Here is a 25,967-nt window from a genome sequence, read left to right on the forward strand (position 1 = left end):
CGTTCGGCCTCACTAACGCCCCCGCGACGTTCCAAGCCTTGGTAAATGACGTCTTGCGGGACTTCCTGCATCAGTTTGTCTTCGTATATCTGGACGATATACTCATCTTTTCCCCGGACCCTGAGACCCATGTCCAGCATGTACGTCAGGTCCTACAGCGGTTATTGGAGAACCGGCTGTTTGTGAAGGGCGAGAAGTGCAAGTTCCACCACACTTCTTTGTCCTTCCTGGGGTTCTTCATCTCCTCCAACTCCGTCGCCCCTGATCCGGCTAAGGTTGCGGCGGTGAGAGACTGGCCCCAACCAACAAGCCGCAGGAAACTACAGCAGTTCCTCGGCTTTGCAAATTTTTACAGGAGGTTCATTAAAGGTTACAGTCAGGTAGTTAGCCCCCTGACTGCCCTGACCTCCACCAAGGTCCCCTTCGCCTGGTCGGATCGGTGCGAAGCCGCGTTCCAGGAGTTGAAACGCCGGTTCTCGACTGCACCAGTTCTGGTGCAGCCTGATCCTGATCGCCAGTACATAGTAGAAGTGGACGCCTCTGACTCAGGGATAGGAGCCGTGCTGTCCCAGAGCGTGGAGGCTGATAAAGTTCTCCATCCTTGTGCCTTTTATTCCCGCAGGTTGACCCCAGCTGAACGGAACTATGACGTCGGCAATCGGGAACTTCTTGCGGTGAAGGAGGCTCTTGAAGAGTGGAGACACCTGCTGGAGGGGGCATCGTTGCCCTTCACGGTTTTCACGGACCATCGGAACCTGGAGTACATCCGGACCGCCAAGCGGCTGAACCCCAGGCAAGCCCGCTGGTCTCTGTTCTTCGGGCGCTTTGACTTCCGGATCACGTATCGCCCCGGGACCAGGAACCAAAAATCAGATGCATTGTCCCGGGTGCATGAAGAAGAAGCCAAAGCGGGGCTGTCGAACCCCACCGAGACCATCATCCCCGAGTCCACTGTCGTGGCCACCCTTACCTGGGACGTGGAGAAGACCGTCCGGGAGGCCCTGACCAGGAGCCCGGACCCGGGGACTGGCCCCAAGAACAGACTGTACGTCCCACCAGAGGCTAGAGCTGCCGTATTGGACTTCTGTCACGGGTCCAAGCTCTCCTGTCATCCCGGAGTGCGTAGGACCGTGGCAGTAGTCCAGCAGCGCTTCTGGTGGGCGTCCCTGGAAACCGACGTCCGGGACTACATCCAGGCCTGTACCATCTGCGCCAGGGGCAAGGCAGACCATCGGAGGACGACGGGCCTCCTCCAACCCCTGCCAGTGCCTCATCGCCCCTGGTCTCACATCGGCCTGGATTTCATCACGGGCCTCCCGCCGTCCCAGGGCAACACCATCGTTCTCACGATAGTGGACCGGTTCTCCAAGGCGGCCCACTTCGTGGCCCTCCCGAAGCTCCCGACGGCCCAGGAGACAGCAGACCTCCTGGTCCATCACGTCATGCGGCTGCATGGGATACCATCGGACATTGTATCAGATCGTGGTCCCCAGTTCTCTTCTCAGGTGTGGAAGAGTTTCTGCAAGGAGCTGGGGGCCACCGTGAGTCTCTCGTCCGGGTACCACCCCCAGACCAACGGCCAGGCAGAGCGGGCCAACCAGGAGTTGGAGCAGGCCCTTCGGTGTATCACCTCTGCACATCCGGCGGCCTGGAGTCACCATCTGGCCTGGATCGAGTATGCCCACAACAGCCAAGTTTCGTCTGCTACCGGCCTCTCCCCTTTTGAAGTGTGTACGGGGTACCAGCCCCCATTGTTCCCGCTGGTGGAGGGAGAGGTCGGTGTGCCCTCGGTCCAGGCCCACCTCAGGAGATGCCGCCGGGTGTGGCGGACCGCCCGCTCTGCCCTGTTAAAGGCCCGGACGAGGGCCAAATCCCATGCGGACCGCCGACGTTCCCCGGCCCCTACGTACCAGCCCGGGCAGGAGGTGTGGCTGTCAACTAAGGACATCCCCCTCTGTGTGGACTCACCCAAGTTAAAGGACAGATACATCGGACCATTCACTATCCTCAAGATCATCAACCCGGCCGCAGTGAAGCTCCGACTCCCGGCTTCACAGCGGATCGACCCTGTCTTCCACGTGTCCCGTATCAAGCCACACCACACCTCGCCCCTCTGTACACCTGGACCCACGCCGCCTCCTGCCCGGCTCATCGACGGGGAGCCTGCTTGGACGGTATGCAGGCTCCTGGACGTCCGTCGTAAGGGCCGGGGGATCCAATATCTGGTGGACTGGGAGGGGTATGGACCTGAAGAACGCTCCTGGGTGAAGAGGAGCTTCATCCTGGACCCGGCCCTCCTGGCCGATTTCTACAAAAGACACCCGGACAAGCCAGGTCGGGCGCCAGGAGGCGCCCGTTGAGGGGGGGGTCCTGTTGTGTGGGCCGCTGAAGAGGAGGTACTGCTGGCCCACTACCACCAGAGGGCGCCCTGCTTGGAGTGCGGGCTCCAAGCACGAGAGGGCGCCAGACCCAGAGGAAGTGACAGCTGTCACTCATCACACCAGCTGTCACTCATCTACACCACCACTTAAGCCGGACTGCAACTCCGCCTCCCCACCGAGAAATCGACTACCGAGAGGTACGTTCTCTGCTACGGACACATTGTGTTATAATCCAGTTCTCATTTGCAGCCCTATTCTTGTGGACGGAGCCTTATCTGGGACTTCGGCGTTTGGCGTAACGACGACGACGACTGCGCCTTACTCTCTGGACAGATAAGTGGTTACACAAGAGTTGCACGAGTGTGTGATTCGGAGGTGGAGGTTCCCCCTCCTAACGGTGTACAGACCGAGGACCACTGAGTGTACAGACTTACACTCATTCATCTTGTTTCTGCTTTTTGCCAGCAGTACCAGGGTCGACAGCCGAAGACAGAGGTCACCTGGGGATTCGGGACTTGGCGGCTCCGGTGTTCTTCAGGCCGTTGGTGGTGGAAGCCGTGTGGGACGCGGCCTCTCTCTCATCGGGGTCTCCTATCTTCGAGCCTGCCCACACGTCACCTGGTGTTAATTGACTTTGCAGATTTTGTTTGTTTAGTTGTGTATTGTCACAACATTAAATTGTTACCTTTTGGCTTACTCATTGTCCGTTCATTTGCGCCCCCTGTTGTGGGTCCGTGCTACGACACCTTCCCAACAATGCCCTTGAAATGGGTGTTTCAACAAGACAATGACCACTAGTAAACGAGCAAAATCTTGGTTCCAAACCAACAAAATTAATGCCTCGCAGATGTGAAGAAATCATGAAAAACTGTGGTTATACAACTAAATACTAGTTTAGTGATTCACAGGATTGCTAAAAAAGCAGTTTGAACATAATAGTTTTGAGTTTGTAGCGTCAACAGCAGGTGCTACTATTATTGTGAACACCTCCTTTCTACTTTTTTTTACTAATAGCCCAATTTCATAGACTTAAGAGTGTGCATATCATGAATGCTTGGTCTTGTTGGATTTGTGAGTATCGACTGAATCTACTGGTACCTTGTGTCCTATGTAACAATAAGAAATATACTCAAAACCTGGATTAATCTTTTTAGTCACATAGCACTACTATTATTCTGAACACTACTGTATGGGGGTGTGTTGGTGCCCATGGCATGGGCAACTGACACATCTGTGATGGCACCATCAATGCTGAAAGGTACATCCAGGTTATGGAACAACACATGCTGCCATCCACGCAACATCTTTTTCAGGCACATCCCTGCTTATTTCAGCAAGTCAGTGCCAAGTCACATTCTGCACATGTTACAACAGCGTGGCTTCATAGTAAAGGAGTGTAGGTACTAGACTGGCCTGCCTGCAGTCCGGACCTGTTGCCCATTGAAAATGTGTGGCACATTATGAAGCGCTAAATATGACAACGGAGACCACGGGACTGTTGAACAACTGAAGACGTACATCAAGCAAGAATGGGAAAGAATTCCACCTACAAAGCTTCAACAATTAGTGTCCCTGTTAGAAGGAAAGGTGATGTAACACAGTGGTAAACATACCACTGTCCCAGCTTTTTTGAAACGTGTTGCAGGCATCCATTTCAAAATGAGCAAATATTTGCACAAAAACAATAAAGTGTATCAGCTTGAACATCAGACATTGTATTCAATTGAATATAGTTTGAAGAGGATTTGCAAATCATTGTATCCTGTTTTTATTTACATTTTACACAATGTCCCAACTTCATTGGAATTGGGGTTGTAACTATATGTGGTGCAGATTTGGCAACAATCTGCATCTGAATCCGGATCACCTACAAATTTTAATGGGTCTTCCTTTGTCTAATATCTGTCTGTGGTGAAAATTTCATCAAAATCTGTGTAGTAGTTTTGACATAATCTTGCTAAGAGACAGTCAGACGAATGAATAAATAAACACCAATGATTTTATTATTTCCTTGGCAGATGTCATAATTGATCAGCAGCATAAATGGGTGAATGACAAAAGAGTCACCAGGATTGATTTGCCATTGCACTTCTAGAGTCTTGGTGATAGGGTGGGGGCATCAATCTGGAGTGGGGTGTTGTATTTCATGGTGGAGGGGGGTTATCAGTCCTGTGGAGACAACCCAGTCTCATGGTGAGTAGTGATTCAGCCGCACAAAATATACATTAATCTATTGGTTCGTGATATTGTGATGAAACCGCCTCATTTTTGTCACAGCAGCACAAATTCATCTAATTCATTCCATGATGGCTGCATGAAATTAAAAGTGAAGCTGGGGGTCGGGGGTGGTTATGGTTAGGGTGGGGGGAAGGAGTAGGGTTAGTAATAAATAGTGAGTTAAAAAAAAACCCTGTCATGAAAATTTGACTCATTTCGTGATGGAAGGACGAAAAAAACGTGAGACTGGGCTGAGGGAGATGGAGTGGTGATGCATTTGGAAACCTATGGAAAGAAGCTGTGTTTGAGTTTGTTTAAATTTGTTTTGATACATTTTTCTGTAGGGGAGGGGGAGAACAGGAAGTGTCCAGGGTGAGTGGGATCCTTTGTCATGTTCCTGGCCTTCTTTTGGAGTTGGCCAGTGTACGAGGAGGGGGGGACACTGGTCCAGACAATTCTCTCTGCTGCCGTCACCATCTGCTGCAGGTCCTTCCTGTCCTCTGCAGTGCAGCTGGTGAACAACGCTGTCCAGCAGTAGGCCAAGAGACTCTCAGTGGCTGCCTGGTTAAAGTTTATCAGCAGGTGATGAGGGAGGTGACACTGTTCTAACTTCGCAATGAATTAAAGCCTCTCTTGGGCCTTACGCACCTGCTAGCAGGTGTTAACAGACTAGGTGAGGTCAGGTGAGATGTGTACACCTAAGAACCTGAAGCTCTCTACCCTCACTACCTCTTCTCCATTCATGCAGAGCGCAGAATATATAGTGTGTTTGGACTTTCTGAAATTCACAATCAGTTCTTTGGTTTTAGTCATGTTCAAATCCAGGTCATGTTGCTGTTTTTAAGATGACAAGAATAATATAATACTAATACTATTACTAATATTTATATGACGCCAACATGGCAAGTGAAGCGCTTCAATATCTCGCCATGTCATTTAGGTCCTTCAGACTTTTTCTTGAGTAAATGCTTCAGTGGCGCATAAGCATGGCTAAAACCTTGCAGCTTCTGGGGGAGCTCCACCCCCCAGACCCCCTAATTACAGCCCTCTTAACCCCTTTAAGAATTATTTTAATGTCGATGTAAATTCATATTCAACGTTTTCAGCTAGTTGACAGTAGAGCTGTACAATATGGCCAAATTATCATATCTCAATATTGTCATTTCGATATAACATATGACTATGATTTCACACAAAGTGCAGCAACAGTGAAAATTAAACATTCTTAAACAAAACAGTAATAATACCACACTCATTTTGCACTCATCATAAGGTTAGGATACTGTGCCCTCCAAAAGTAATGGAACACTTTGTATTTCACACATTACATGTTCGATGTTGCTAAATGAGCAAAGCTCTTCACTATCTGTGTTGATAGTATAATGGCTGAGTGGATCCTTGTCATTTCATTGGTGCTTTGTAAGTCATGTGACATGGATTATTCATCCCATTTGTGTTGCATTGCATTTAGAGTGCAAATTTGGTTCCATACATTTGATACCATTGCACTCTGCACACACACACACACACACACACACACACACACACACACACACACACACACACACACACACACACACACACACACACACACACAAAACGCACACGTGCACACACACACAAAACAAATCCACTGCACTGTAAGTCATCTGGAGGCTGTTAGCAGGAAGTTAGAACGAAAAGCTTGACTAATTTCTGACGTGATCTTTTTTCTCTGCACAGTCTTTTTTTTTTGTAGTAGTAGTAGTACATGCGCGCACAAACACAATCATTGTTTGATGATATATTATACAAATAATGAATGTTTTTATATTCTTTCAATGGAACGAATATTTAATTTGGTGAACGCTGGAACATACCATTCAACTCAGCTTTGTTGTGGGCTGGGGTGTTTGGCTGGCTTGGTTTTTGTTTTCTGTTTCTCCCACCAGGTGGTATGCATTCAGGACTGAGTGGCTGAGCATTAGGACCTCACCCTGAACACCTGAGGCTTGTTTTCACGTGCAGGTCATCAGGACTCACAGCTGTGGTGTATTTTGTCTTGATCAGAGATTGCTGCATTTAAACCTTGAATGCAGTGTGTGATTGCCAGAGACTCGACCTTGTGAGTAGACGTGTGAGATTGACGTCAGGAGAACAATCTCACCATCACGGACGCAGAGACTGCTCCAGGTTTGACGCCACAGTCTGTGAAGGAGGATTGGGTGAGGTCTCACGCTCTTCAGCACACTTCCTGAGGTAATTCGGTTTTTGGTGACTTTTATGAAGTAATGACAGTGGATTTGGTGTCCCTCACACCTTGTGTTAGTGAGCTGTCACGTTATGCTAATTGTCTAATCAGCTTCTGCTGCAGTGGAGATTTGAACTGAGTTGTTCAAATTGAGTTGTCTCATTTCTAGAAATCTGGCCAATTTTTTGGGATCCTCCAAACTGTGACTGTCTAGCGTTGGGACCAGGAGGCAGAGCTGTGGTCTTATACACCTCTCTGCAGCTTCTCTCCCCCTGCCATCCCCCTATTACCCCATCCCCGTAGAGACGGTGCCTGCTCCCAGACCACCAATAACTAGCAAAAATCTATTTAAGCATAAAAATTCAAAAAGAAAAAATAATATAGCACCTTCAATTGCACCACAGACTAAAACAGTTAAATGTGGTCTATTAAACATTAGGTCTCTTTCTTCTAAGTCCCTGTTGGTAAATGATATAATAATTGATCAACGTATTGATTTATTCTGCCTAACAGAAACTTGGTTACAGCAGGATGAATATGATAGTTTAAATGAGTCAACACCCCCGAGTCACACTAACTGTCAGAATGCTCGTAGCACGGGCCGGGGCGGAGGATTAGCAGCAATCTTCCATTCCAGCTTATTAATTAATCAAAAACCTAGACAGAGCTTTAATTCATTTGAAAGCTTGTCTCTTAGTCTTGTCCATCCAAATTGGAAGTCCCAAAAACCAGTTTTATTTGTTATTATCTATCGTCCACCTGGTCGTTACTGTGAGTTTCTCTGTGAATTTTCAGACCTTTTGTCTGACTTAGTGCTTAGCTCAGATAAGATAATTATAGTGGGCGATTTTAACATCCACACAGATGCTGAGAATGACAGCCTCAACACTGCATTTAATCTATTATTAGACTCTATCGGCTTTGCTCAAAAAGTAAATGAGTCCACCCACCACTTTAATCATATTTTAGATCTTGTTCTGACTTATGGTATGGAAATAGAAGACTTAACAGTATTCCCTGAAAACTCCCTTTTGTCTGATCATTTTTTAATAACATTTACATTTACCCTGATGGACTACCCTGCAGTGGGGAATAAGTTTCATTACACTAGAAGTCTTTCAGAAAGCGCTGTAACTAGGTTTAAGGATATGATTCCTTCTTTGTGTTCTCTAATGTCATATACCAACACAGAGCAGAGTAGCTACCTAAACTCTGTAAGGGAGTTAGAGTATCTTGTCAATAGTTTTACATCCTCATTGAAGACAACTTTGGATGCTGTAGCTCCTCTGAAAAAGAGAGCTTTAAATCAGAAGTGTCTGACTCCGTGGTATAACTCACAAACTCGTAGCTTAAAGCAGATAACCCGTAAGTTGGAGAGGAAATGGCGTCTCACTAATTTAGAAGATCTTCACTTAGCCTGGAAAAAGAGTTTGTTGCTCTATAAGAAAGCCCTTCGTGAAGCTAGGACATCTTTCTACTCATCACTAATTGAAGAAAATAAGAACAACCCCAGGTTTCTTTTCAGCACTGTAGCCAGGCTGACAAAGAGTCAGAGCTCTATTGAGCTGAGTATTCCATTAACTTTAACTAGTAATGACTTCATGACTTTCATTGCTAACAAAATTTTGACTATTAGAGAAAAAATTACTCATAACCATCCCAAAGATGTATCGTTATCTTTGGCTGCTTTCAGTGATGCCGGTATTTGGTTAGACTCTTTCTCTCCGATTGTTCTGTCTGAGTTATTTTCATTAGTTACTTCATCCAAACCATCAACATGCTTATTAGACCCCATTCCTGCCAGGCTGCTCAAGGAAGTCCTACCATTATTTAATGCTTCAATCTTAAATATGATCAATCTATCTTTGTTAGTTGGTTATGTACCACAGGCCTTTAAGGTGGCAGTAATTAAACCATTACTTAAAAAGCCATCACTTGACCCAGCTATCTTAGCTAATTATAGGCCAATCTCCAACCTTCCTTTTCTCTCAAAGATTCTTGAGAGGGTAGTTGTAAAACAGCTAACTGATCACCTGCAGAGGAATGGTCTATTTGAAGAGTTTCAGTCAGGTTTTAGAATTCATCATAGTACAGAAACAGCATTAGTGAAGGTTACAAATGATCTTCTTATGGCTTCGGACAGTGGACTTATCTCTGTGCTTGTTCTGTTGGACCTCAGTGCTGCTTTTGATACTGTTGACCATAAAATTTTATTACAGAGATTAGAGCATGTCATAGGTATTAAAGGCATTGCGCTGCGGTGGTTTGAATCATATTTGTCTAATAGATTACAGTTTGTTCATGTAAATGGGGAATCTTCTTCACAGACTAAAGTTAATTATGGAGTTCCACAAGGTTCTGTGCTAGGACCAATTTTATTCACTTTATACATGCTTCCCTTGGGCAGTATTATTAGACGGTATTGCTTAAATTTTCATTGTTACGCAGATGATACCCAGCTTTATCTATCCATGAAGCCAGAGGATACGCACCAATTAGCTAAACTGCAGGATTGTCTTACAGACATAAAGACATGGATGACCTCTAATTTCCTGCTTTTAAACTCAGATAAAACTGAAGTTATTGTACTTGGCCCCACAAATCTTAGAAGCATGGTGTCTAACCAGATCGTTACTCTGGATGGCATTTCCCTGATCTCTAGTAATACTGTGAGAAATCTTGGAGTTATTTTTGATCAGGATATGTCATTCAAAGCGCATATTAAACAAATATGTAGGACTGCCTTTTTGCATTTACGCAATATCTCTAAAATCAGAAAGGTCTTGTCTCAGAGTGATGCTGAAAAACTAATTCATGCATTTATTTCCTCTAGGCTGGACTATTGTAATTCATTATTATCAGGTTGTCCTAAAAGTTCCCTAAAAAGCCTTCAGTTGGTTCAGAATGCTGCAGCTAGAGTACTGACGGGGACTAGCAGGAGAGAGCATATCTCACCCGTGTTGGCCTCCCTTCATTGGCTTCCTGTTAATGCTAGAATAGAATTTAAATTCTTCTTCTTACTTATAAGGTTTTGAATAATCAGGTCCCATCTTATCTTAGGGACCTCGTAGTACCATATTACCCCATTAGAGCACTTCGCTCTCAGACTGCGGGCTTACTTGTAGTTCCTAGGGTTTGTAAGAGTAGAATGGGAGGCAGAGCCTTCAGCTTTCAGGCTCCTCTCCTGTGGAACCAGCTCCCAATTCAGATCAGGGAGACAGATACCCTCTCTACTTTTAAGATTAGGCTTAAAACTTTCCTTTTCGCTAAGGCTTATAGTTAGGGCTGGATCGGGTGACCCTGGACCATCCCTTGGTTATGTTGCTTTAGACGTAGACTGTGTTTCATAATTATTGTATGGCCTTGCCTTGCAATGTGGAGCGCCTTGGGGCAACTGTTTGTTGTGATTTGGCGCTATACAAGAAAAAAGTTGATTGATTGATTGATTGTTCCGTGCCTGCAGGGTGAGAAGCTGATGTATAGATTTAAGCCAGGAAGTGTTTGCTGATTGCGTGCACCTTTGAGTTGTGTCTCTCTGTGTGGAGCTGGACTCACCTCATGTTTTCTTTCTTCACAGACTTGGTTTGTCGCGGCCACCTGGGGGGTGTCGGCGGGGTCCCTGGGTCCGAACTGCTGTGGCTCCGGACCGTTTGCGCTGTTGAGAGTGCGCCGTGTTTCCACCTCACCAGACCGTGGACTTTTTAGTTGTTTAGCACTGCACACACTGTTATGTTTATTAAATTCTGTTATCTTTTGAACCGTGCTCTGCTTATTTTATGCTGGGTCCTTTCAAACGCTGGGTCGGTACTCCGACCGCGTCCGAAACATAACAAGCTTCACCTCATTGAATGGTATGTTCCAGCTTTCACCTCATGACATATTTGTACTATTGAACTCATAAACATTCATTATTTGTATAACATATCATCAAACCATAATTTAAAATTGAAGAATTGTTGCAGAACCTACCATCAGTTTGCGGCTTTTTACGACAATGTTGTATGGTTTGTGGCTTTGTCTATCATGGGCAGATTTTTTGTGCCATTTGCGGTTTGTGGTTTCATCGACCATGGGTTTGTGGCTTTTTATGACAATGTTGTCCAGTTTTCCCCTATGGGCAGAGGTTTCGAGCAATTTCCATTTTGTGGATTTGCCTACCATCGGTTTGTGGCTTTTTACAGCTTTTTATTTCAAATTTGTCCAGTTTTCCCCTATGGGCAGACTTTATTTTATTTTTTGTGCCATTTCTGGAGTGTTTAGTGCCATTTCCAGCTTGTGCCTTCGTCTACCCTAAGAGCGAGCTTGTATTATTATAGTACTTTTATTGCTAGTATTATTTTTATTCTATTTCTTTTCTATTATTGCAGGATATGTGTAAGTAAGATTTTCATTATACAGTTAACCAGTTTTTTTTTTTTTTTTTTTTCTGTGTGTATGACAATAATCTTATATTCTATTATTGGAGCACCAGTCAGTCAGATGCTCGACCTCCTCCATGTAGGCAGACTCGTTGTCCACACTCTAAGAAAAAAAAATGTTGAATTTAATTGAAAAAGTTAAGGTAACTTTTTCCACATAACTTTGTCAATTAAGTGCAACAGAATATTGGGATTTAAGTAAGAATGTTTCATTTGATTTAATTAATGTCAATGACAATGTTGTTTTGCACTTAATTAACAATGTTATGTGGAAAAAGTTACCTTAACTTTATCAGTTAAATTCAATATTTTATGCCTAAGAGTGTATGTTTCATTTCTATGAGTACATTATCAGGCCCACAACAGTGTTGGCATCAGCAAATCTGATGATGGTGTTAGTGGAGTGAATGAAGGAGCAGTCCTAGGTGAAGAGAGAGTAGAGGAGGGGGTTGAGTACACATCCTTGTGGTGTTCCTGTGTTTAGGATGAGAGTAGAGGATGTGCAGTCTCCCACCCTGTTGTTGTGGGGTTTGTGGCTTAGGAAGTCCAGCATCCATGCACACAGTGACTTGACTAGACCCAGGTTTCTCAGTTTTTGGGGATGACTGTGCTAAAGTCCACAAACAGAATCTTTATATAGGCGTTATTTTGGTCAAAATGGGTAATGGCTGTGTGGTGACAATATATAAACTGGTGTTGGTCGAGATCAGCAACCATGGTAGATTTGATGTGACAGAAGATGAGTGTTTTGAAGCCTTCAGTGATGATGGGAGTGAGAGCAACTGGACAAGAGTCATTGAGGCAGTTTACTGTGCACTGTTTTTGGTAACTGAATGAAAGTGGCTCATTTAAGGCAGGTGTTGATGATAGACTGATGTAGTGAGAGATTAAAGATGGTGGTAAATACCTCTGGCAGCTTGTCTGCACACAGGGGCGGAGCTAGACTTTTATCCTTGGGGTGGCCAGGGGTTGGCCAAGGCTATTTCAGGGGGTCCACAGATTATGACAATTAACTTGTTTCTCAAGCTCAGTCTCTAAATGTTGAAATATATTAAAGTAGCAAAATATTAAGTGCATAGGAGATGAGATTTTTGTATGTAATTTGCACTTTATTAACAATCTACAAAATGTAAAACAATCATTTTTTGTACAGCAACAAGACACTAATTTGACATAAATGAAAATGCACACATACACACAACTACTCATTCACATTCAGTTACTCACACTGAATAAAGTCATCAGTTTTTTAAATCATTTGACACCATTTTGGCATACATCAACAACATAGTGCAGGTTTCAACTATGACCAAAGGTACTGCCTGACTACTAAACTATCCTGGTCTAAGTAGAACATAATGCAGAGTTTAGTCATAACCAGAGACACTATCAAAAATAACCTTACACAGATTCAGAAAAGCATAATCCTTCTGTTTTGGTGAGGAAAAAGTAAAATGTTTCACAAAGTCATCCATATTGAGGGCACATGCCCCCCTTCACTCGACACAGCGTTCCAAGGTGACTAAACCTGTCATGAGCCATTGTTCTGAGGTGATGTTTAATCAGTTTTAAAGCAGAGAAACTTCTCTCGCAGGAAGCAGTGCTGACTGGAGTAACAACAGCAATCTTGCAAAGTCTGAATATCTCATGAAAAACCTATTTTTAAGGTTCAAGAAATACAATAAAATCAAGTAAAGTAGATGGTCTCTCTAATCCACTTTTCACTCTCCTATCAAGAAGTCGCTTGGTTTGGTGAACCTCATGTTTGAGGTCACCTAAATCTGACTCAAAGGTCTGTGCAAAGGCAAACAGAGGCTCTTCACTCAAGAAAGTTGCACTTTTTTCGGTTCAGAGACTGCACACCTTTTCTTTGAAAAATGTCTCTTCAATTCAGTTATGAGACAGTCAATCACCTGATAAAAGAGTGATCTGGGGAAGCCCTCATCATCATAATTTCTCTGTCCTACTGTGCTCATCACCAGTGAGTCAAGAAATCTTGAGTTTATTTTAGAATGTCTTTTACTAGTTAGTAAAAGTTAGTATGCCGATTTTGCACTGCTCAGCAAACTCCTCAACCTCATTCCATAGTTCACCAAAATAATTCTCATTTTTGTAGCCCTGGAAAGTGTCTGTAAGATAACCCACTAGATCAACTGCCCTTGTTAGATCAAGAATGTTGGACTGAAGGCATTTGACATCACCAAACACTTTACAGAAGTAACCAAAAGCCCTCTTCTTTGTCTTCTGGCTGTTCCCGTTAGGGGTCGCCACAGCAGATCAATCGTTTCCATCGCACCCTGTCTTCTGTATTTTCCTCCGTCACACCAACCACCTGCATGTCCTCCCTCAGCATATCCATAAACCTCCTCTTTGGCCTCCCTCTTCTCCTGCTGCCTGGTGGCTCCATCCTCAGCATCCTTCTCCCTATATACCCTGGGTCCCTCCTCTGCACATGTCCAAACCATCTCAGTCTTGCCTCTCTGACTTTGTCTCCAAACCGTCCCACCTGAACTGTCCCTCTGATATGTTCATTCCTAATATTGTCCATTCTCGTCACTCCCGTAGAGAATCTCAACATCTTCAGCTCTGCCACCTCCAGCTCCGCCTCCTGTCTTTTTGCTAGTGCTACCGTCTCTAAACCATACAACATAGCTGGTCTCACTACTGTCTTGTAAACTTTCCCCTTCACTCTTGCTGATATTCTTTGGTCACAAATCACTCCTGCCACCTTTCTCCACCCACTCCACCCTGCCTACACTCTCTTCTTCACCTCTCTACCACACTCTCCATTACTTTGAACAGTTGACCCCAGATATTTAAATTTATCTACTGTCACCACTTCTACTCTTTGTAACTGCACTATTCCACTGGGCTCCCTCCCATTCACACACATGTACTCAGTCTTGCGTCTACTGACTTTCATTCCCCTGCTGTCCAGAGCATATCTCCAGCTCTCCAGACTAGACTCCACCTGCTCTCTACTCTCACTACAGATCACAATGTCATCTGCAAACATCATAGTCCATGGGGACTCCTGTCTGATCTCATTCGTCAACCTGTCCATCACCACTGCGAACAAGAAGGGACTCAGAGCTGATCCTTGATGTAATCCCACCTCCACCTTGAATGAGTCTGTCATTCCTACTGCACACCTCACCGCTGTCACATTATTCTTGTACATGTCCTGCACTACCCTAACATACTTCTCTGCCACTCCAGACGTCCTCATACAATACCACAGCTCTTCTCTTGGCACCCTGTCATGAGCTTTTTCTAAGTCCACACAAACACAATGTAACTCTTTCTGGCCTTCTCTGTACTTCTCCAACAGTATTCTCAGAGCAAACATTGCATCTGTAGTGCTCTTTCTCGGCATGAAACCATATTGCTGTTCACAGATCTTCACCTGTTTTCTAAGCCTAGCTTCGACGACTCTTTCCCATAACTTCATGCTGTGGCTGAACAAATTTAGGCCTCTGTAGTTACTGCAGCTCTGCACATCACCCTTGTTCTTGAAAATAGGAACCAGCACACTTCATCTCCACTCCTCAGGCATCCTTTCACTTTCCAAAATTTTATTAAACAATCTGGTTAGAAACTCCACTGCCATCTCTCCTGGACATTTCCATGCCTCCACTGGAATGGCATCTGGGCCAACTGCCTTTCCACTCTTCACCCTCTTCATAGCAGCCCTCACTTCTTCCTTACTAATCTCTTGTACTTCCTGAATTACTCTCACCACATCATCCAGCCTTTTCTCTCGCTCATTTTCTTCATTCATCTGCTCTTCAAAATATTCCCTCCACCTTCTCAGCACACACTCTTCACTTGTCAGCACATTACCATGTGCATCTTTTACGACCCTAACCTGCTGCACATCCTTTCCATCTCTGTCCCTTTGTCTGGACAATTGGTACAAGTCCTTTTCTCCTTCCTTACTATTCAACTTCTTGTACAGCTTGCAATATGCCTTTTCCTTCACTTTTGCCACTTCTCTTTTCACCTTACGCCGCATCTCCTTGTACTCCTGTCTACTTTCTTCATCTCTCCGACTATCCCAAAACTTTTTCACCAACCTCTTTCTCCTTATGCTTTCCTGGACCTCTTCATTCCACCACCAAGTCTCTTTGTCTTCCTTCCACTGTGCAGATGTCACACCCAGTGCTGTCCTAGCTGTCTCCCTCACCACATCTGCAGTACTTATCCAGTTGTCCAAAATTGCTTCCCCTCCAACCAGTGCTTCTCTCACCTGCTCGCTAAATTTCACACAACAGTCTTCCTCCTTGAGCTTCCACCATCTGATCCTTTGTTGAGCTCACTCTCTTCTTCTTCTTTACCTCTAAAGTCATCCTACAAACAACCAGCCTATGCTGTCTAATGACACTCTCTCCTGCCACCACCTTACAGTCTCAGATTTTTTTAGCTTGCATCTCCTATAAAGAAGGTAGTCCACCTGTGTGCACCTTCCTCCACTCTTATATGTTACCTTGTGCTCCTCCCTTTTCTTAAAGTAGGTATTCACCACAGCCATTTCCATCCTTTTTGCAAAATCAACTACCATCTGTCCTTCCCCATTCCTATCCTTGATACCATATCTACCCATAACTTCCTCATCACCTCTGTTCCCTTCACCAACATGCCCACTGAAGTCCGCTCCTATCACCACTCTTTCATGCTTGGGCACACTCTCCACCACCTCATCTAACACACTCCAGAAATCTTCTTTCTTCTTCATCTCACAACCTACCTGTGGGGCATATGCACTGATGATATTCATCATCACCCCTTCAATTTCCAACTTCACACTCATCACCATGTCAGACACTCGCTTAACCTCCAACACACTTTTCACATACTCTTCCTTTAAAATGACCCCAACACCATTTCTCTTCCTGTCCTCACCATGGTACAACTTGAACCCACCGCCAATGCTCCTGCTCTTATTTCCCTTCCACTTGGTCTCTTGCACACACAATATGTCTACCTTTCTCCTCTCCATCATATCAGCCAGCTCTCTCCCTTTACCAGTCATACTACCAACATTCAAAGTCCCCACTCTCATTTCCACCCTTCTAGTTTTCTTCTTCTCCCGCTGTTTGTGGAAACGTTCTCCTCCTCTTCTCTGTCGTTTTGTAAATCTATCTGTGAAAGAAGACTTGTTGCCTCCACAGATCTTTTACCATGTCTTTCTGCATGCCCACCATGTGTCTGAAAGTGCCTGTAGCTCCCTCGGTTGCTGCAGTGGACACAGCTTTCTGAACAGCAAACCACTTCAGATGCACATAAGAGCCAGATACAAAGTTACACAGCTGCCACAGAAGTGCAAAAAAGTCAACAACCTCAGACACCGCTTTTGTACCATCAACAAGAACTAAATTCAAGCAATGTGCATTACAGTGAATATAAAATGTAAATCTGGCATTTTAATTCTTGCAGATACATCAGACTTTTTCCCACTCATGACAGATGCACCATCATACCCTTGTCCCACAAGGTTATTTCTATAGTCCAGACCAGGTCTCTCTAGACAATTGACAATCATTTTACTGAGACCTGTTAAAAAAGACCAGATGTCTTTTTCATGCAAATACTGAGTAACATGGCACTGCAACTGCCAATCAACAGAAGAAAGGTAGCATGACATCAGCTGGTTGCTTGCTTGAACAAAATAATCCAAGATGGCTGAATATGATGAGAATATGCAACTGCCATTTCTTCTCATATATTTTGAAAAAGGTAGTGGATAAATAAACACTTCTAAATCTAAAAATGTTGTTTTCAGAACCACATAATATCTCTGAAATGATTTGCAAAGCATCTTATGGAGATGTTTGCATGCTAACTAACAATACTGAAAGGTCACTGTGAAAGACATTGGACTGAAGCAAATCAGTTTTTTTATCATCTAAAATTTGACAAGTGGCAGACAGCAAGTGCATGTCACCCTTATTTGTAGCTAATATGACCAGATGGTTATTGTCTTGTGCTTGTTGTGTTCATTGCTAATCTGTTTTGTTATATTATGTTATGTTATGTATAAGAAATACTGGTTGCTAACTTTAATTAATGAATTGAGGCAGCAGTGTAGCATCCCTTGAGTGGGTGGAGGCCCTTTGCACAGTTAGGAGCCGTTTCGGTGCTGGGGATTGCCCATGTTGCTGTAGGTGATGGCATGTTGTGGTGTTTGACATACATGGGGCAGGGGCACTTCTGTGGACCATGGCCTGGCTACTATCAGGAGGTGTTCCTAATCCATCACATGCTGTGGTGATGCGCTAGCCTGGGGGCTAGGACATTGGTCTCTGGAGTAGTACCCTCCAGTTGGTATACATGTACAGTGGGGTAAAAAAAAAGTATTTAGTCAGTCCCTGATTGTGCAAGTTCTCCTACTTAGAAAGATGAGAGAGGTCTGTAATTTTCATCATAGGTACACTTCAACTATGAGAGACAAAATGAGAAAAAAAATCCAGGAAATCACATTGTAGGATTTTTTAATTATAGTGGAAAATAAGTATTTGGTCACCCACAAACAAGCAAGATTTCTGTCTCTCACAGACCTTTAACCTCTTCTTTAAGAATCTCTTCTATCCTCCATCTGTTACCTGTATTAATGGCACCTGTTGGAACTCATTATCTGTGTAAAAGACACCGATCCACAGCCTCAAACAGTCAGACTCCAAACTCAATGATGGCCAAGACCAAAGAGCTGTCGAAGGACACCAGGAAGAAAATTGTAGATGTGCACCAGGCTGGGAAGAGTGAATCTTCAATAGTCAAGCAGGTTGGTGTGAATAAATCAACTGTGGGAGCAATTGTAAGAATATGGAAGACATACAAGACCATTGATAATCTCCCTCAATCTGGGGCTCCACGCAAGATGTCCTCCCGTGGGGTCAAAATGATCATGAGAACAGTGAGCAAAAATCCCAGAACTACATGGAGGGACCTGATGAATGACCTGCAGAGAGCTGGGACCAAAGTAACAAAGGCTACACACTACGCAGAGAGGGACTCAAATCCTGCAGTGCCAGGCATGTCCCTGCTTAAGCCAGTACGTGTCCAGGCCCGTCTGAAGTTTGCCAGAGAGCATATGGATGATCCAGAAGAGGATTGGGAGAATATCATGTGGTCAGATGAAACCAAAATAGAACATTTTGCTAAAATCTCAACTCGTCATGTTTGGAGGAAGAAGAATGCTGAGTTGCATCCCAAGAACACCATATCAACTGTGAAGCATGGGGGTGGAAACATCATGCTTTGGGGCTGTTTTTCTACACAGGGGACAGGGCGACTGATCTGTGTTAAGGGAAGAATGAATGTGACCATGTATCATGAGATTTTAAGCCAAAACCTCCTTCCATCAGTGAGAGCATTGAAGATGCAATGTGGCTGGGTCTTCCAGCATGACAATGATCCCAAACACACCGCTCGGTCAATGAAGGAGTGGCTCTGTAAAAAGCATTTCAAGGTCCTAGAGTGGCCAAGCCAGTCTCCAGACCTCAACCCCATAGAAAATTTGTGGAGGGAGTTGAAAATCTGTGTTGCCCAGCGACAGCCTCAAAACATCACTGCTCTAGAGGAGATCTGCATGGAGGAATGGGCCAAAATACCAGCTACAGTGTGTGCAAACCTGGTGAAGACTTACAGGAAACATTTGACCTCTGTCATTGCCAGCAAAGATTATGTTACAAAGTATTGAGCTGAACGTTTGTTATTGACCAAATACTTATTTTCCACCATAATTTACAAATATAATATTGTGATTTCCTGGGATTTTTTTTCTCATTTTGTCTCTCTCAGTTGAAGTGTACCTATGATGAAAATTACAGACCTCTCTTATGTTTCTAAGTAGAAGAACTTGAACAATCAGGAGCTGACTAAATACCTTTTTACCCCACTGTAAATTACTAGATGGCCCGGTTTAGATATGTGGGCTTGTGCACACCCTTGCATCTCTGATGCCAGTGTCAGGTGTGTCATTGGTCCTGAAGCTGTTGAGCAGGCATTCCTTGGCTGCCTGAGTTGGACTTGTCATTTTCTGGCTGGCCAATCTCAAGTCATACCATTTGGGGGTAGGTGAGCTGGCTGATCACCTGGCTGCCATGTCCCATGGTGTCCTGAACTTTGCTCTCTGCCGGGTCCCCCACCCATGTTTGGGGTCTAAGCAGTACTGCAGCTCTGTGCCTCCAATAGGTCCTCATCTGTGGTGCTGTCCAGGGCTCTCTCTGGGCAATATAGGTCATCTCCCAGGCAGCTGGAGATGGGGCATGTCTGCACCAGCAGCCAATGGGGTGTCTTTACAAGTTTAACACTTTCATAATATAGGAACTTTTTTATGGCCAAGTCCAGGAAGGCATTAAAAACCAGAGTGTCAGAATGCCAGAATACAAATCAGTAAGATGCTTGTGTAATTACTGCATTTAAATATTGTCAAATTATTTATAATCCATGCTACCTGAACATGTAATCATGGCAGAGAGCATGAGTGAGAGGGACTGTCAACGCTCTTGTAAGATATTACATTTTTTTTCTACCTCATACTGTTTTTTCCCTCCTACTGTGTCCACAATGCAAGTCCACCATTGCAAAGAACTAGTAGTGGTCTGTGCATGCAGAGTGTAGGTGCATTTTAAACCTGCTTATGGGCCCCTTCACACATAGTACAATTAAGTACAAATCTGGGTGACTCACGGTGGAACAGCTTGTATGAGCAAACCATGAAAACACTGAGCCAATGGGCAGGCATGCACAATCCCGGTGCAACAGTGTCAGCGAGCAGCTGGGACAAGCTGCACCACATCGTGCCGCTGATGTGGAGAAAAATAAAATAAAAATCAACTGTATAATTCGTGAATATCACTGGGTTGATATAAATAATACATAAAAGGGGACACAATACAGAACCCCACGGTTAAATAACCCTGATTAAATTTGAAAAAATGATACTCATGGAATTAGAACCTGTAAGCTCTGATTACCAGATGGAAACTTTACTATTGGGCTACCATCACTGGCCTGTAATTGGAGCAGAAAAATGCCTGAAATTAACTAGGACATGAAGGAGGTGCGCTGTGTCTGGCCACTGCAGCACGGCGCAAAGGTGAAAGATGTTCTGTATATTTCCACATGAGCACAGCACGCAGAGACACACACCTCATGGAGGAATGTTGTAAGTTCATGTCCTTCCAAACACGGAACGTGTTCTCAAGCTGGGATGTCCAGGAGCAGAGACCGGACACGCCCCCTGTCCGTTCAGCACCCAGACCAACGTGTGACTCTGTGTTTTGTCGTCATTCATTTCTGTTATTTGTTATGTAATTGCGTATGCAGGTATTGTCGTAATTATTTATATAACTGCCATGGCGATGGTTTCTGTGTTTGCAGTCTGTGCACTGAGCTGTCATCCAGCTGTTAGTGTGCTGGCTGTTGGGCCCCCATGTGATCAGATCTGTACATACATATAAGCATTTTAGGCAAATGTGACCCCCCCCACCACCACCACCACAGCATGCCAGATATGTTGGGGGGAAGCAGGGCGTGACACACACACGTGTGAGACACGTGCACCACGTGTGTGGCTTTTTGCAACTCCACACTAGTGGTGCACTTAGACAAAGTTCACATCCAGCTCTACAGTGATCGTCTGCTGACTGTTTTCATGATGATAGTGCAAATGGCCACACATTTTCTCAGTGCCAAACGAACGGCGTTGATGTTCTTGTGTGTCAGCTGGAATTTGGCCGACACCTGCCGTGAGAGGATTCGATGGGCTCTCACAGCACACACTCTGTCTTTCAGCCGCTGGTGTGCGCAAATATTTGTAGCAACAGGTGTTGGAAGCAGCTACGATTTTACACATATTGCATACGATTCCTGCTTCATGCGCAAGTCGACCACATTTGCGCTATGTGTGAAGGGGCCCTATGTAAGGTATGTCTGAGTGTCACAATGTTTAAACAGTATTAAACAGAGCTGGACATTTGTTGAAGGTTTCTGTTGGTGTGAGGTGCAGATACATTCTTGTGATGGATTCTATTAACTCAAGAGTTCTGTGCCTGACCACACCTCAACCATACACCAACACGCCCAGGGAGAAGAAAGTGGTGTTGTGAAAGAGAGGACAGAGAGACTGGGCATAAAATAGAGATTGCATGTTGTAGTCATTTTGGGTTTGGTGGAAAACAGAGCACATGTGATGTATGATCAGAACAGGGAACACCAGTAAATGACTCGACCAGATAAACAACTTTGCTGTTAACAGCCCTTTACTGAATTGTGTAATTTATAAGTATATTAAACACCACTGATGGGAATAAGGCTGTTACAATAAATGCTGTTCTAAATGCCTTCTTTTCTGTAATTAGCAATCTAACTAATTACTGTTTCCATCGTTACAACACCGTTATCGTTGCTGACAGTATGATGTGGTGAGCTACTATAATTTAGTTCAATAAAGCTGTTTTCATTTCTCAGTCACAGCCAAGCTGCAAATTACTTTTTCTTTTCTTTCGTGAAAGGGGATGGGGTGGCGGGACAACCACATAAGTGATGGTGATGGTAAGAAAGAGTAAAATTTTATGGTAAGTCAAATACAAACACATGCATTCGCTCACACCAACCACCAAGACAGACCCAGCATGAACGCTTTTCAACTGGAACTACAGACATTAGATCCCCTCACTGAGATAAAAGGCAAGAATACACATGTGAACAAGCAGAATTAAATTTCAGATTTATTTGATGGCGTGTGGTCTGTTGAGGTGCGATAAATGTCAAAAATTCTAAAATATTATGTTCAATTGTTGTACTCAGATGATATAGGAATGATAATATCTCAAATAATGTATCAAATTTGATGGGTGTCTTGTTGCACACTGTTCCACAGCAACATTAAAATAGTGTAGATTAGTGCACAATGTTTTCTGTTCATAATTTATTCTACTAAGTGTCCTTAATACACAAAACATATTTAATATTCAGTTTTATTATAAATAATCTAACACACAGTTGAATTTAAAGTTCATTCGGGGGGATCGAAATTCATTGACATATTTGAGCATTTTTTTTTTAATCAATGCAATGGTTCCTTTCCTGAGTAACTAATTGCTTTTATAATGCTGTAACTCAGTTACTAGCTCAGTTACTTTTGGGAGAAGTAATTAGGAACAATAACTAATTACTTTTTAAGCAACTTGCCCAACACTGTTGTGTGCACAGACAGACAGACACACACACACACACACTCACACTCAGAAAACAATAAAAAGAGAGTGAAACTGAGGTCAATTTTAAAACTTTGTACAAAAGGAGCTCCAGATTAAATGTGGAGGCAGACAAACAAGGCTTTCTAAAAGGTGTAAGGACACACAAAAAGCTTTTAGTGTTGTTGAAGGACAAAGCTGTTTCCTCAAAGGTGCTAAAAACAAAACATGACATGAACTTTTTTATGTGTTGCTCAGGAAGCCTTTGAATGGGATGAATGAAGGAACATATTTTGCACATTATCTGGGAAATAGATTTTAATAAAGTATGGGCAGTGTTCCTCAGTTGTTACGATTCTGATATTGCTGTTGCCTTAGATTAGATTAGATTAGCTAGAACTTTATTGATCCCTTGGTAAGACTGCCTCAAGGAAATTGAGGTTCCTGCAGCATTGTATAGCAGCACATAGGATAAGAAGCACGCAAAGTATCAAAAGTGAAAGTAAAAAAAAACAGAAAACAGTTTGCAAATATAAACACTGGTGAATTGGCTACAGTTGCTCTTCTCATTCCCGACCTCTGTCTTCTTGTTGCTCCTCCTCCCCCTGAGTGAGGAGTTGTACAGTCTGATGGCCTGAGGAACAAAGGAGTTTTTCAGTCTCTTGGCCCTGCACTTGGGAAGGAGCAGTCTGTGGCTGAAGAGGCTCCTCTGGTTGCTGATGACTGTGTGCAGAGGGTGACTGGCATTGTCCATAATGTCCAGCAGTTTGTCCAGTGTTGTCTTCTCTACCACCATCGCCAGAGAATCCATCTTCATGCCATCCACAGAGCCAGCCCACCTGATCAGTTTGTCTAGTCTGGATGTGGCCTTCTTGGGTGTGCTGCCCACCCCAGCACACCATGGTGTAAAAGAGGATGGTGGCTACAACATCTGCAGGAGTTTCCTGCAGATGTTAAATGACCACAACCTCCTCAGGATGTATAGCCTGCTCTGTCCCTTCCTGTACAGGTGGTTGGTGTGGGCTGTCCAGTCCACTTTGCTGTCCGGTCACAGCCCGAAGTACTTGTATGAATCCACAGCCTCCACCTCAGCTACCTGAATCAGAACTGGTTGTGGACTTGGTCTGGACTTCCCAAAGTCAATGACCAGCTCGTTCCTTTGTCTTCAAGGTGTTGAGCTGTAGATGGTTTGTGTGGCACCAGGCAGCAAAGTCCATCACTAGGCTCCCGCATTCCTCCTGTCTGTCTCTCCAAAAATGGTTGTGTCATCTGCAAACTTCTGGATGTGACACAGCTCAGAGTTGTAGCAGAAGTTGAACAAGGTGAAGAGAAGAGGGGCTAGCACTATGCCCTGGGATGCTCCAGTGCTGCAGATTACAGTGTCAGATGTGTCCTTCAGCTTGGCATACTGTGGTCTATCAGTGAGGTAGCTGGGGATCCAAGTGACCAGGTAGGGGTCCACTCAAATCCTGTTCAGTTTATCCTGGAGCACAAGGGGCTGGATGGTGTTGAAGGCACTTGCGAAGTCCATGAAGTGAATCTTCACTGTGCCATTTCCCTTATCCAGGTGCGAGTGGACTTGGTGTAGCAGGCAGAGGATTGCATCCTCCACACCAACACCTGCCCTGTATGCAAACTGCAGACAGTCCTGCGTGTGTTGCACCTGGAGTTTGAGGAAGGCAAGGAAGGGTCGCTCCAACGTCTTCATCAGGTGTGAAGTGAGTGCCACTGGTCAGATGTCATTCAGCTCACTGGGCCAGTACTTCTTAGGAACTGGAACGATGCATGAAGTCTTCCAGAGGCTGGGCACTCTCCTTAGCTGCAGGCTAAGGTTATAGATACGTTGTAGCGGCTCTCCCAGGTCAGTCGCGCAGGCCTTCAGTTGACATGCCCCCTGCAGACATCCCTGTCTGCAGTGAAGGAGGGGCATGGACTGGTTGAACCGGTTGAAGAAGTTGTTAAATTTGTTTGCACTCTCTGTCTGGCGAAGCTTCAACTTCAGACTTTTTTGCAGTCTGGCTGGAGAACATGTAAGTGTGGACACAACTGGTGATCAGAATAGGCTGTGGGAGTTTTTCTCCAACCATACTCTGAAAGCTGCTGAGGATTTCATTGGAGCCACCAGTGTCCATAGGAGGAGGTGTTTCATTTCCAAGGACACTCTAAATATAATGCAGAGGAGTTGTAATGCATGGCTGGATGGAAATGTTAGGATGTACGGAGAGCTGAGAAAGTGGACTGTAATAGCCCTGTGGTCTAGCAATGCTTAACCTGCTTAAAGAGGAATCAAAGCACTTTCTTCCTCCAGACCTACACCTCGTCCCACTGCATTTATGGCAGAGGATGGTTCAGTCCTGACAGAGTCCTCTGCTCTACTGTCACGTAGGGCTGGAGACTTTGTTGTATAGGGCAGGTGAATAGGGCTGGTCTTCCTGCTGGGCTGTTTAATATTTCTCAGAGCTGAATCTCCAGCCAATGGTGAACCACCAAATATTGGTGAGATCACATAGGCTGTGAAACATCTGAGGGTAGAGAAAACTCCAGGGATTTGTGGCACTTGAGCTGAGCTCCTACAGGTGGTTGGATATGCTGTTCTCCTGGCATTGCAAATAATTTTTGCTCCAATCTAGGAAATGCCTATAGATTAGAATAACGATCTTGTTGTCCTAATCTGGAAAGGACAAGGTGATTACATGGATTTTAACAACTATAGGGTTATCACACTGTTCTCTGTACCAGGGAAGGTGCTTGCAAGAATCATTTTCAATAGAATTCAGTTTCAGGTACTTGCTGCTCAGTGGCCAGAGTAGTCTGGCTTCACACCCAAGAAGTCAACTGTTGACTGTATTTTAGCCCTGTGAGTCCTCAGAGAATGCAAATGTGAGTGAGTATCTGCAGTGCTGCTTTGCAGCCTATGCTGATTTTCACAAAGCGTTTGATTTCTTTGATCAGACTGCTCTTTGGGATGCCCTGAGGATTTGTGGGATCCCCAAGAAGCTGCTGGACATCATTGCCATTGTGCTCTACAGAGTGGAGGCAGAGAGTTTTTTCCAAGTGAAAACTGGCTTTCATCAGGGTGTGTTCTGGTTCCTACACTGTTCAGTGCTTGCATGGACTAGGTGTTGGGTAGGGCTGTAGAAACCAGTGACTTTTGTTGGTGAGGAAAGGTTTACTGAGGAATCAGAATGTCTGGGTTTGAGATTGTCCTGGATCAGGCTTTTCATGACTTCCTGCACTCAACCATCAGAGGTGTATCTGTATGTGGTGAAAGTATTGAACATGTAGAGACATTCACTTATCTTGGCAGCAACATACATGTCTCTGTCATGAGGTCACTGGACAGAGGTGTTTGCTGATATCATTGCCGATACTGTGCTGTTATCTTTTCAACTGCACAAAGGTACAAGTCTTTAGGGTCCTGGTGCTGCATGTCTTGATATATGTTTGTAAGACTTTGACGCTAATCAGTGTCCTAGTGTGACAGCTGGATTTCTTTGGTGCTAAGGGAAAGACGTATCAA

This window comes from Thalassophryne amazonica, chromosome 3, assembly GCF_902500255.1.
Source record: "Thalassophryne amazonica chromosome 3, fThaAma1.1, whole genome shotgun sequence".
Taxonomy (NCBI): Eukaryota; Metazoa; Chordata; class Actinopteri; order Batrachoidiformes; family Batrachoididae; genus Thalassophryne; species Thalassophryne amazonica.